This window comes from Bufo gargarizans, chromosome 2 (assembly GCF_014858855.1).
Source record: "Bufo gargarizans isolate SCDJY-AF-19 chromosome 2, ASM1485885v1, whole genome shotgun sequence".
In the NCBI taxonomy this organism is placed as follows: Eukaryota; Metazoa; Chordata; class Amphibia; order Anura; family Bufonidae; genus Bufo; species Bufo gargarizans.
The window spans coordinates 467,040,236-467,052,454 of NC_058081.1; positions in this window are offsets into that span (position 1 = coordinate 467,040,236).

Consider the following 12,219-nt stretch of genomic DNA (forward strand, 5'->3'; position numbering starts at 1 on the left):
TTCCAACCGACCACCTGGTCGTGCTGGTCTGACTTCGAGAGTGGTGTCCTGCGCCACCCTGCAAACTGGGTATCGTGGAGGAGTGTGTTTCTTGTGCTCTGGCAGCAGGCACAGTTTCACCGCGCCCAGGGCCATGGCCTCTGCGTGCACCATCCCTTACTGCTCGCCTTCTGCATATTAAATGGTATATATGCTTGCGAGTATGTTACACTTTCAGTAGCAAAGGTTTTGTAAGTGTATGCGCAAATAAATTAAACTGAATGTCACTGATAGAGGATGTGCAAACGTTATATAGAAGATGTACAGCAGGTAATGTTGCTGTCACCAGTGGTTAACGTTATACAGAAGATGTAGCGCAGGTAATGTCGTTGCTGTCACCAACGGGTAACGTTATACAGGAGATGTAGTGCAGGTAATGTCGCTGCTGTCACCAACGGGTAACGTTATACAGGAGATGTAGTGCAGGTAATGTCGCTGCTGTCACCAACGGGTAACGTTATACAGGAGATGTAGTGCAGGTAATGTCGCTGCTGTCACCAACGGCTTACATTATACAGGAGATGTAGCGCAGGTAATGTCGTTGCTGTCACCAGCAGCTAACATTTTACAGGAGATGTATTGCAGGTAATGTCGCTGCTGTTACCAGTGGGTAATGTTATACAAGGAGATGTAGCGCAGGTAATGTCGCTGCTGTTACCAGCGGTTGACGTTATGCAGGAGATGTAGCATAGGTAATGTTGCTGAGGTCATGAGAGGCTAAGAAAAAAATACCAGTCAATGTCACTGATATTTGGGATGCGGAAACGTTTGTCAGGTGGTAATAATTCAATTAAGAATTATTAATTATGGTCATAAAAATAACCATAAAAAAAATAGAATTTATAAAATTTGTCATAAATTCTTAAAATCATGACCTGGTGAATTGTAGACAACCTAATTGATACAATTCACATCTGAGTACGACTATTTCTTCAGATAAATAAGTTCTTTTTGACGTGAGATGACGTTAATGATAAACATGTAGTTCTGCATTATACAATAACACAGATTTTATAAAAATATGCAGATTTATTGGTTACAAGGTTATAAACAAATATAAGTAAATAAACACAATGATACATGCAAATGAATATATATAGCGTTAATATAAAGCATTACAAGCTTAACAATACATGTGAGTGGAAATAACTTGTCACATTATAACCAAGCCATTATTAGGTTAGGATATCAAAGTAGGAACATAAGTTATATATATTAACCCTGTTCAGATAAAACCTCATGATATCAGGACGGGCATGTCTAATCCTAGACATCAATATGGAATGATAAATACATTCCGTCCCCTTCTAACCAACTATACATCACATGACTTCAGGCATGGGCAAATCCATCCAAGGATATAACTTAGAAGAGATAACTGTATCCTTCCGCCCCATCCTGGACTATTTTCACACATATAACTTTGGTAAGACTATTAAGACAAATAACAGGGATCTAGGATCTTGCTAGACCATATCTTAAATGGGAAGGACTTGAAATAAGTCTTTCCTGTGGGAATCCATCACTTAGCTTGGCGAAGAATATACAGACGTGGACAAAATTGTTGGTACCCTTTGGTCAATGAAAGAAAAAGTCACAATGGTCACAGAAATAACTTTAATCTGACAAAAGTAATAATAAATTAAAATTCTATAAATGTTAACCAATGAAAGTCAGACATTGTTTTTCAACCATGCTTCAACAGAATTATGTAAAAAAATAAACTCATGAAACAGGCATGGACAAAAATGATGGTACCCCTAACTTAATATTTTGTTGCGCAACCTTTTGAGGCAATCACTGCAATCAAACGCTTCCTGTAACTGTCAATGAGACATCTGCACCTCTCAGCAGGTATTTTGGCCCACTCCTCATGAGCAAACTGCTCCAGTTGTGTCCGGTTTGAAGGGTGCCTTTTCCAGACTGCATGTTTCAGCTCCTTCCAAAGATGCTCAATAGGATTGAGGTCAGGGCTCATAGAAGGCCACTTTAGAATAGTCCAATTTTTTCCTCTTAGCCATTCTTGGGTGTTTTTAGCGGTGTGTTTTGGGTCATTGTCCTGTTGCAAGACCCATGACCTGCGACTGAGACCAAGCTTTCTGACACTGGCTAGTACATTTCTCTCTAGAATTCCTTGATAGTCTTGAGATTTCATTGTACCCTGCACAGATTCAAGACACCCTGTGCCAGACGCAGCAAAGCAGCCCCAGAACATAACAGAGCCTCCTCCATGTTTCACAGTAGGGACAGTGTTCTTTTCTTGATATGCTTCATTTTTTCGTCTGTGAACATACAGCTGATGTGCCTTGGCAAAAACTTCGATTTTTGTCTCATCTGTCCACAGGACATTCTCCCAGAAGCTTTGTGGCTTGTCAACATGTAGTTTGGCATATTCCAGTCTTGCTTTTTTATGATTCGTTTTCAACAATGGTGTCCTCCTTGGTCGTCTCCCATGTAGTCCACTTTGGCTCAAACAACGACGGATGGTGCGATCTGACACTGATGTTCCTTGAGCATGAAGTTCACCTTGAATCTCTTTAGAAGTCTTTCTAGGCTCTTTTGTTACCATTCGGATTATCCGTCTCTTAGATTTGTCATCAATTTTCCTCCTGCGGCCACGTCCAGGGAGGTTGGCTACAGTCCCATGGATCTTAAACTTATGAATAATATGTGCAACTGTACTCACAGGAACATCTAGTTGCTTGGAGATGGTCTTATAGCCTTTACCTTTAACATGCTTGTCTATAATTTTCTTTCTGATCTCTTGAGACAGCTCTTTCCTTTGCTTCCTCTGGTCCATGTCGAGTGTGGTACACACCATATCACCAAACAACACAGTGATTACCTGGAGCCATATATATAGGCCCAATGGCTGATTACAAGGTTGTAGACACCTGTGATGCTAATTAGTGGACACACCTTGAATTAACATGTCCCTTTGGTCACATTATGTTCTGTGTTTTCTAGGGGTACCATCATTTTTGTCCATGCCTGTTTCATGAGTTTATTTTTTTACATAATTCTGTTGAAGCATGGTTGAAAAACAATGTCTGACTTTCATTGGTTAACATTTATAGAATTTTAATTTATTATTACTTTTGTCAGATTAAAGTTATTTCTGTGACCATTGTGACTTTTTCTTTCATTGACCAAAGGGTACCAACAATTTTGTCCACGTCTGTATATCTATATCTAAGCAATTATTTAATGCTTTGCTAGATTACGAGTCTTGATTCTTCTGCAGGTAGAATGAAGCCTCACAATATCCTAAGACTACATCTCAATATGGAGATGATCAATTAATTTAATTATTTATTTGCCAATCTACAGGGAGTGCAGAATTATTAGGCAAGTTGTATTTTTGAGGATTAATTTTATTATTGAACAACCATGTTCTCAATGAACCCCAAAAACTCATTAATATCAAAGCTGAAAATTTTTGGAAGTAGTTTTTAGTTTGTTTTTAGTTTTAGCTATTTTAGGGGGATATCTGTGTGTGCAGGTGACTATTACTGTGCATAATTAGGCAACTTAACAAAAAACAAATATATACCCATTTCAATTATTTATTTTTACTAGTGAAACCAATATAACATCTCAACATTCACAAATATACATTTCTGACATTCAAAAACAAATCAGTGACCAATATAGCCACCTTTCTTTGCAAGGACACTCAAAAGCCTGCCATCCATGGATTCTGTCAGTGTTTTGATCTGTTCACCATCAACATTGCGTGCAGCAGCAACCACAGCCTCCCAGACACTGTTCAGAGAGGTGTACTGTTTTCCCTCCTTGTAAATCTCACATTTGATGATGGACCACAGGTTCTCAATGGGGTTCAGATCAGGTGAACAAGGAGGCCATGTCATTAGATTTTCTTCTTTTATACCCTTTCTTGCCAGCCACGCTGTGGAGTACTTGGACGCGTGTGATGGAGCATTGTCCTGCATGAAAATCATGTTTTTCTTGAAGGATGCAGACTTCTTCCTGTACCACTGCTTGAAGAAGGTGTCTTCCAGAAACTGGCAGTAGGACTGGGAGTTGAGCTTGACTCCATCCTCAACCCAAAACGGTCCCACAAGCTCATCTTTGATGATACCAGCCCAAACCAGTACTCCACCTCCACCTTGCTGGCGTCTGAGTCGGACTGGAGCTCTCTGCCCTTTACCAATCCAGCCATCTGGCCCATCAAGACTCACTCTCATTTCATCAGTCCATAAAACCTTAGAAAAATCAGTCTTGAGATATTTCTTGGCCCAGTCTTGACGTTTCAGCTTGTGTGTCTTGTTCAGTGGTGGTCGTCTTTCAGCCTTTCTTACCTTGGCCATGTCTCTGAGTATTGCACACCTTGTGCTTTTGGGCACTCCAGTGATGTTGCAGCTCTGGAATATGGCCAAACTGGTGGCAAGTGGCATCTTGGCAGCTGCACGCTTGACTTTTCTCAATTCATGGGCAGTTATTTTGCGCCTTGGTTTTTCCACACGCTTCTTGCGACCCTGTTGACTATTTTGAATGAAACGCTTGATTGTTCGATGATCACGCTTCAGAAGCTTTGCAATTTTAAGAGTACTGCATCCCTCTGCAAGATATCTCACTATTTTTGACTTTTCTGAGCCTGTCAAGTTCTTCTTTTGACCCATTTTGCCAAAGGAAAGGAAGTTGCCTAATAATTATGTACACCTGATATAGGGTGTTGATGTCATTAGACCACACCCCTACTCATTCCAGAGATGCACATCACCTAATATGCTTAATTGGTAGTAGGCTTTCGAGCCTATACAGCTTGGAGTAAGACAACATGCATAAAGAGGATGATGTGGTCAAAATACTCATTTGCCTAATAATTCTGCACGTAGTGTAGATGGTATAATTTCACCCACACTATCACATTAGTCTTAATAAAATGAAATATCATTTTCTTGTGTCTCTTACCAAGTCCTAGTAGGAATCTCACTTCTGCTCCTAGGAAAGCTGGGTGGTCCATCATAGCACATCTCACCATGGCTTTCATCTTGATAGACCTCTCTAAAGAGCTTAACTTCTCTTTCTCCTCTCCTCTTTCTTGTGTGTGTTTCTCCCTCCTGTGTATGGTTTATAATCACAAACTTATCAGTTAGACACACCTTCCTAGTTTGGAATTTTCCAATCATTGTCAGATGGGTGTGACCATTGATAAAAATGTGACATCATAACCTTACCCAGAATGCACTGTTGCAATGTCACCTATTAATACCTAGGTGGCACTGCTGTGTAAGCCATTTGCATCATAGTATAAAGGGTTAACTTATGCAAGTCTGAATAAATGTATTACATACATTTTGACCTTAAAATGCTTTAATTCAAAGCTATAGGGATTAATTCTGACACTTGTAGCAATTAGAGACAGACCTCTAGGCGTGTCTCTGAATGTTTCTCACACTGTTTATTTGTGTATCATAAATTACTTCAATAGCCTTGTTTTCTCACAGAGATATCAGTACCTCCTCTCATACCAAAAGATGTGATTCATGGTTACAAAACACATCTTCACAGACACTCTTTTAGAGACAAAGAATCTCCTAATGAGAAATATATATAATATACTGGATACATGTTGTCTTCATAACATATAACAGTATAATATAATATATATATATATATATATATATATTATATGTTCTACTGATTGTCTTATGCTAAGGACTAAGGCTCATTAAATAAATACATGAATATTATATATTTTGCTTCATTAATAAATGCCTAATTGTATAGGTAATTATCACCTGCTGCATAGAGCTTATCTTTATCTCCCGTCATAAATTTAAAAGTAGACAAGGAGTATTCTTCTCAGACTGGTACATTCATGAGAAGAATAACACTGAAGAGTAGAAACCTTTTGTGTGACCTTACCTAAGACATTCAAAATTGTAACTATAGTCGAGCATGGCTCTTAAAAGGTAATGAATATTCATCTTGACTAAAATAATTGGATATCAATGCATTTACCTATGAAAATGCAGAACACGTTATACAGGAGAGGTACCACAGGTAATGGCACTGCTGTCACCAGCAGCTAAGAAAAATTACAGTCAATGTCACAGATATTTGGGATGCAGAAACATTATATAGGAGATGTAGAGCAGGTAATGTCACTGTCCACAGTGTCTACGGAAAAAGTACACTGGATGTCACAGATATTTTTAGGATGCGCAAACGTTACACAGGAGATGTAGCGCAGATAATGTCACTGTCTGCAGCAGCCAATCATTTGCAAGCTATATAGCGCAGGTTGCACTGAAAATTTATATTGCTGCCAGATACAACAATAGTCCTTAAAAGGACTTTTGGGTCTCTATCACCAACCGTTACTAACAAAATGCTAAAATTCAATTGAATCAAATTTCCTACACTATCTGTTCCTTCTACAGCACAGCTCTCCCTGACTAACACTGAGCCGAGCCACGTATCATCGGGTGCTTTTTAGCACCCCATGACGCGTTCCAGCTAGCCAATCACTGTAAAACCAGTATCCAACATAGCTACGGCATTACAGTGAGTGGCAGTACTTACCTGCACATTTATTGGCTCCATAGCAACCACATTTTTCAGTTTAGGAGCCAATTTGGGGTATTTTTTATTTTTTTGTCTGGAGATGTCATATGGCCTAGGAAGAGACTGTGGTACTCACGAAGCACCGCAGCCTCTTCATACAAAAAAAACTAAACTAAAATGGAGGGAGGGCCCAAATTGGGTAGACAGCCCGGACAAATCATGCACTTAATCCGCCCCTGCTCCACACTATGTAACCTTGTCACTCTGTGGTCTCCTCATGCTGCTGCCACATCCACATTAAGTCACCTTGCCACTCTGTGGTCTCCTGATGCTGCTGCCACCTGCACACTATGTCATCTTGCAACTCTGTGGTCTCCTAATGCACCCTCCCCACTTCATGACTGGGCCACTATTTTGTCTTACGCCCTGGCTGACAACATTTATTTGACCCTTCTTCTGATCTGTTAGAAGGAAGGAAAAATGAGACACACAATGGATCCTTTGTATGTAACAGCTGTAGGACCTGCATGACATGGTCCCTATTTTTCATCAGAATTGGCTTTTGATTTAGTAGCCAAAAGCAGAATTGTGTACAAAACACAGAATACATGCAAATATTCCATTCATGTGTCATCTCTGTTTTGGATCCACTCCTGTTTTTTTTTTGCTTTAGCAATACTGTTGGATTACTGACCAAATGCTGACTGATGTAAAAGTTTCTGATGGTGACAGTGAAAAAAAAAAAAAAAAGTGTGCCTCTTATTGACGCCAACATTAACCTGTAAGGCTGAGTTCACACTTGAGTTATTTGGTCAGTTTTGGCCCAGTAACTGCCCAAATAAGTGAAGTGTGCAGAGATTCTAAGAGCAACTCCTGTCATCTGCAGGTCATACTGACAGAGACGTAACTAGAACTGACTGGGCCCCACAGCAAATTTTTGAACGGGGCCCCCCACACACAGACTTCTTCACAAACCGCCTCCTCCTGTGCAACACCCTCTTATATGGCTATTTTGTGACTATTTACTGTATTTACTGTCATTTTTAGCAGAACTTTGTTTTCTAACATTTATAGTTGCTGACGGGGTTTATATTCAACTCAACCCCTTTAAAACCTGCGCTGCAATTGTAATAAACATTTCTGATTTATCTTTACATATCCACAAGTATTTTAGCCTCTGTATCTTTCATACTGCAGCTATGGATGCAGTCATACACATACTCTCCACATACATGGAAGCAATCATACACACTCTCCACATACATGGACACAGTCATGCACGTACTCTCCACATACATGGAAGCAGTCATACACGCACTCTCCACATACATGGACGCAGGCATACACGCACTCTCCACATACATGGACGCACTCTCCACATACATGGACGCAGTCATACACGCACTCTCCACATACAAACCGGATTCCAAAAAAGTTGGGACACTAAACAAATTGTGAATAAAAACTGAATGCAATGATGTGGAGATGGCAAATGTCAATATTTTATTTGTAATAGAACATAGATGACAGATCAAACGTTTAATCCGAGTAAATGTATCATTTTAAAGGAAAAATACGTTGATTCAAAATTTCACGGTGTCAACAAATCCCAAAAAAGTTGGGACAAGTAGCAATAAGAGGCTGGAAAAAGTAACTTTGAGCATAACGAAGAGCTGGAAGACCAATTAACACTAATTAGGTCAATTGGCAACATAATTGGATATAAAAAGAGCTTCTCAGAGTGGCAGTGTCTCTCAGAAACCAAGATGGGTAGAGGATCACCAATTCCCACAATGTTGCGCAGAAAGATAGTGGAGCAATATCAGAAAGGTGTTACCCAGCGAAAAATTGCAAAGACTTTGCATCTATCATCATCAACTGTGCATAACATCATCCGAAGATTCAGAGAATCTGGAACAATCTCTGTGCGTAAGGGTCAAGGCCGTAAAACCATACTGGATGCCCGTGATCTCCGGGCCCTTAAACGACACTGCACCACAAACAGGAATGCTACTGTAAAGGAAATCACAGAATGGGCTCAGGAATACTTCCAGAAACCATTGTCAGTGAACACAATCCACCGTGCCATGCGCCGTTGCCAGCTGAAACTCTACAGTGCAAAGAAGAAGCCATTTCTAAGCAAGATCCACAAGGCGTTTTCACTGGGCCAGGGATGATTTAAAATGGAGTGTGGCAAAATGGAAGACAGTTCTTTGATCAGATGAGTCACGATTCAAAGTTCTTTTTGGAAATCTGGGATGCCATGTCATCCAGACCAAAGAGGACAAGGACAACCCAAGTTGTTATCAACGCTCAGTTCAGAAGCCTGCATCTCTGATGGTATGGGGTTGCATGAGTGCGTGTGGCATGGGCAGCTTGCATGTCTGGAAAGGCACCATCAATGCAGAAAAATATATTCAGGTTCTAGAACAACATATGCTCCCATCCAGATGTCATCACTTTCAGGGAAGACCCTGCATTTTCCAACAAGATAATGCCAGACCACATTCTGCATCAATCACAACATCATGGCTGCGTAGTAGAAGGATCCGGGTACTGAAATGGCCAGTCTGCAGTCCAGATCTTTCACCTATAGAGAACATTTGGCGCATCATAAAGAGGAAGGTGCAACAAAGAAGGCCCAAGACGATAGAACAGTTAGAGGCCTGTATTAGACAAGAATGGGAGAGCATTCCAATTTCTAAACTTGAGAAACTGGTCTCCTCGGTCCCCAGACATCTGTTGAGTGTTGTAAGAAGAAGGGGAGATGCCACACAGTGGTGAAAATGGCCTTGTCCCAACTTTTTGGGGATTTGTTGATACCATGAAATTCAGATTCAACATATTTTTCCCTTAAAATGGCACATTTTCTCAGTTTAAACTTTTGTTCCGCGATTTATGTTCTATTCTGAATAAAATATTAGAAGTTGGCACCTCCACATCATTGCATTCAGTTTTTATTCACGATTTGTATAGTGTCCCAACTTTTTTGGAATCCGGTTTGTACATGGACGCAGTCATACACGCACTCTCCACATACATGGACGCAGTCATACACGCACTCTCCACATACATGGACGCAGTGTGGGGATCCGCTCTGGTAGGCAGTGGTAGCGAGTGCAGTATAGAGGCAACACAGAATGGTCTTGGTGTAAAACACGATGCTTTGTTTATTCACATGGTGCATATTTGTGAAAGACGGTGCAGTTCATAGGGAGGGTGGTCACACACAACAGCAAGATAATAGTTCAAACACAGCAAGTCCCTGCTGCAGGCTACTTGAGGCCTGTTTCAGTCACATAAAGCAAAGTCTATTTAAAGCCAGGAGTAATGTCACCTTTTTCTCCTTGGTGAAGCAAGTCCATGGGTCCTGCTTCTAGCCACAGGACACGGATCCCTCCTGGTTTCAGCTGCAGGATCCTGCACAGTCCTCCACAGGCCTCAGCACACAGCCCAGCTCACCTCCACTTCTCACTCTCACAGCCAGAGAACACAGAAGCTCCACATTGCACACCACACCCTTGTTGCTGGTCAGGTTTTAACCCTTCCCTGCAAAACCTGGCCTGGACCGTAGGGAGACAGGCACCAGCCCCCATATCTGCCTGCTCCCAATAAGAGCCGGCCCGGATCCGCTGTGTTAACAGCATAACCGCTGCAAAATGCACTTTTCTGGCTCTTACTCCATCGGGGCCAGGACCCCCGGTGGCACGTACCTCCCGTCTACTACCACCCCAGGTACTCTCCTACAGCAGTCATACACGCACTCTCCACATACATGGACGCAGTCATACAGACACTCTCCAAATACATGGACGCAGTCATACACACACTCTCCACATATATGGACGCAGTCATACACACACTCTCCACATACATGGACGCAGTCATACACACACTCTCCACTTACATGGATGCAGTCATACACGCACTCTCCACTTACATGGATGCAGTCATACACACATTCTCCACTTACATGGATGCAGTCATACACACACTCTCCACTTACATGGACGTAGTCATACACGCACTCTCCACATACATGGATGCAGTCATACACACACTCTCCACTTACATGGATGCAGTCATACACACACTCTCCACTTACATGGATGCAGTCATACACGCACTCTCCACTTACATGGACGCAGTCATACACGCACTCTCCACATACATGGATGCAGTCATACACGCACTCTCCACATACATGGACGCAGTCATACACGCACTCTCCACATACATGGACGCAGTTATACACACACTCTCCACTTACATGGATGCAGTCATACACACACTCTCCACTTACATGGATGCAGTCATACACACACTCTCCACTTACATGGATGCAGTCATACACGCACTCTCCACATACATTGAAGCAGTCATACACACACTCTCCACATACATGGACGCACTCTCCACAAACATGGATGCAGTCATACACGCACTCTCCACATACATGGATGCAGTCATACACACACACTCCACATACACGGACGCAGTCATACATGCACCCTCCACATACATGGACTCAGTCATACAGACACTCTCCAAATACATGGACGCAGTTATACACGCACTCTCCACATACATCGACGCAGTTATACAGACACTCTCCAAATACATGGACGCAGTCATACACGCACTCTCCACATACATGGACGCAGTCATACACGCACTCTCCACATATATGGACGCAGTCATACACGCACTCTCCACATACATGGACGCAGTCATACACGCACTCTCCACATACATGGACGCAGTCATACACACACTCTCCAAATACATGGACGCAGTCATACACACACTCTCCACATACATGGACGCAGTCATACACGCACTCTCCACATACATGGACGCAGTCATACACGTACTCACCACATACATGGACGCAGTCATACACGCACTCTTCACATACAAGGACGCACTCTCCACAAACATGGACGCAGTCATACACACACTCTCCACATATATGGACGCAGTCATACACGCACTCTCCACATACATGGACGCAGTCATACACACACTCTCCAAATACATGGATGCAGTCATACACACACTCTCCACATACATGGACGCAGTCATACACGCACTCTCCACATACATGGACGCAGTCATACACGCACTCTCCACATACATGGACGCAGTTATACGCACTCTTCACATACATGGACGCAGTCATACACACACTCTCCACATACATGGACGCAGTTATACACACATTCTCCACATACATGGACGCAGTCATATACGCACTCTCCACATACATTGAAGCAGTCATACACACACTATCCACATACATGGACGCACTCTCCACAAACATGGATGCAGTCATACACGCACTCTCCACATACATGGATGCAGTCATACACACACACTCCACATACATGGATGCACTCTCCACATACATGGACGCAGTCATAATTGTAAAATACGGACTGGCACTCTGTATGTGTGGCTACAGGTATAATACACAGTAAATAAAGTGATCACGCTGAATTTAATGAATGAACAAATGTCAATAAAACACTATAAAACTATTATAAAATATCATAAAAACATCAAACAAAAACGTGCATGCTGACACACATTATGATATTGAATATGGGGAAAGCAAGCGATATGCACGAAAAAACTAAGGATTCC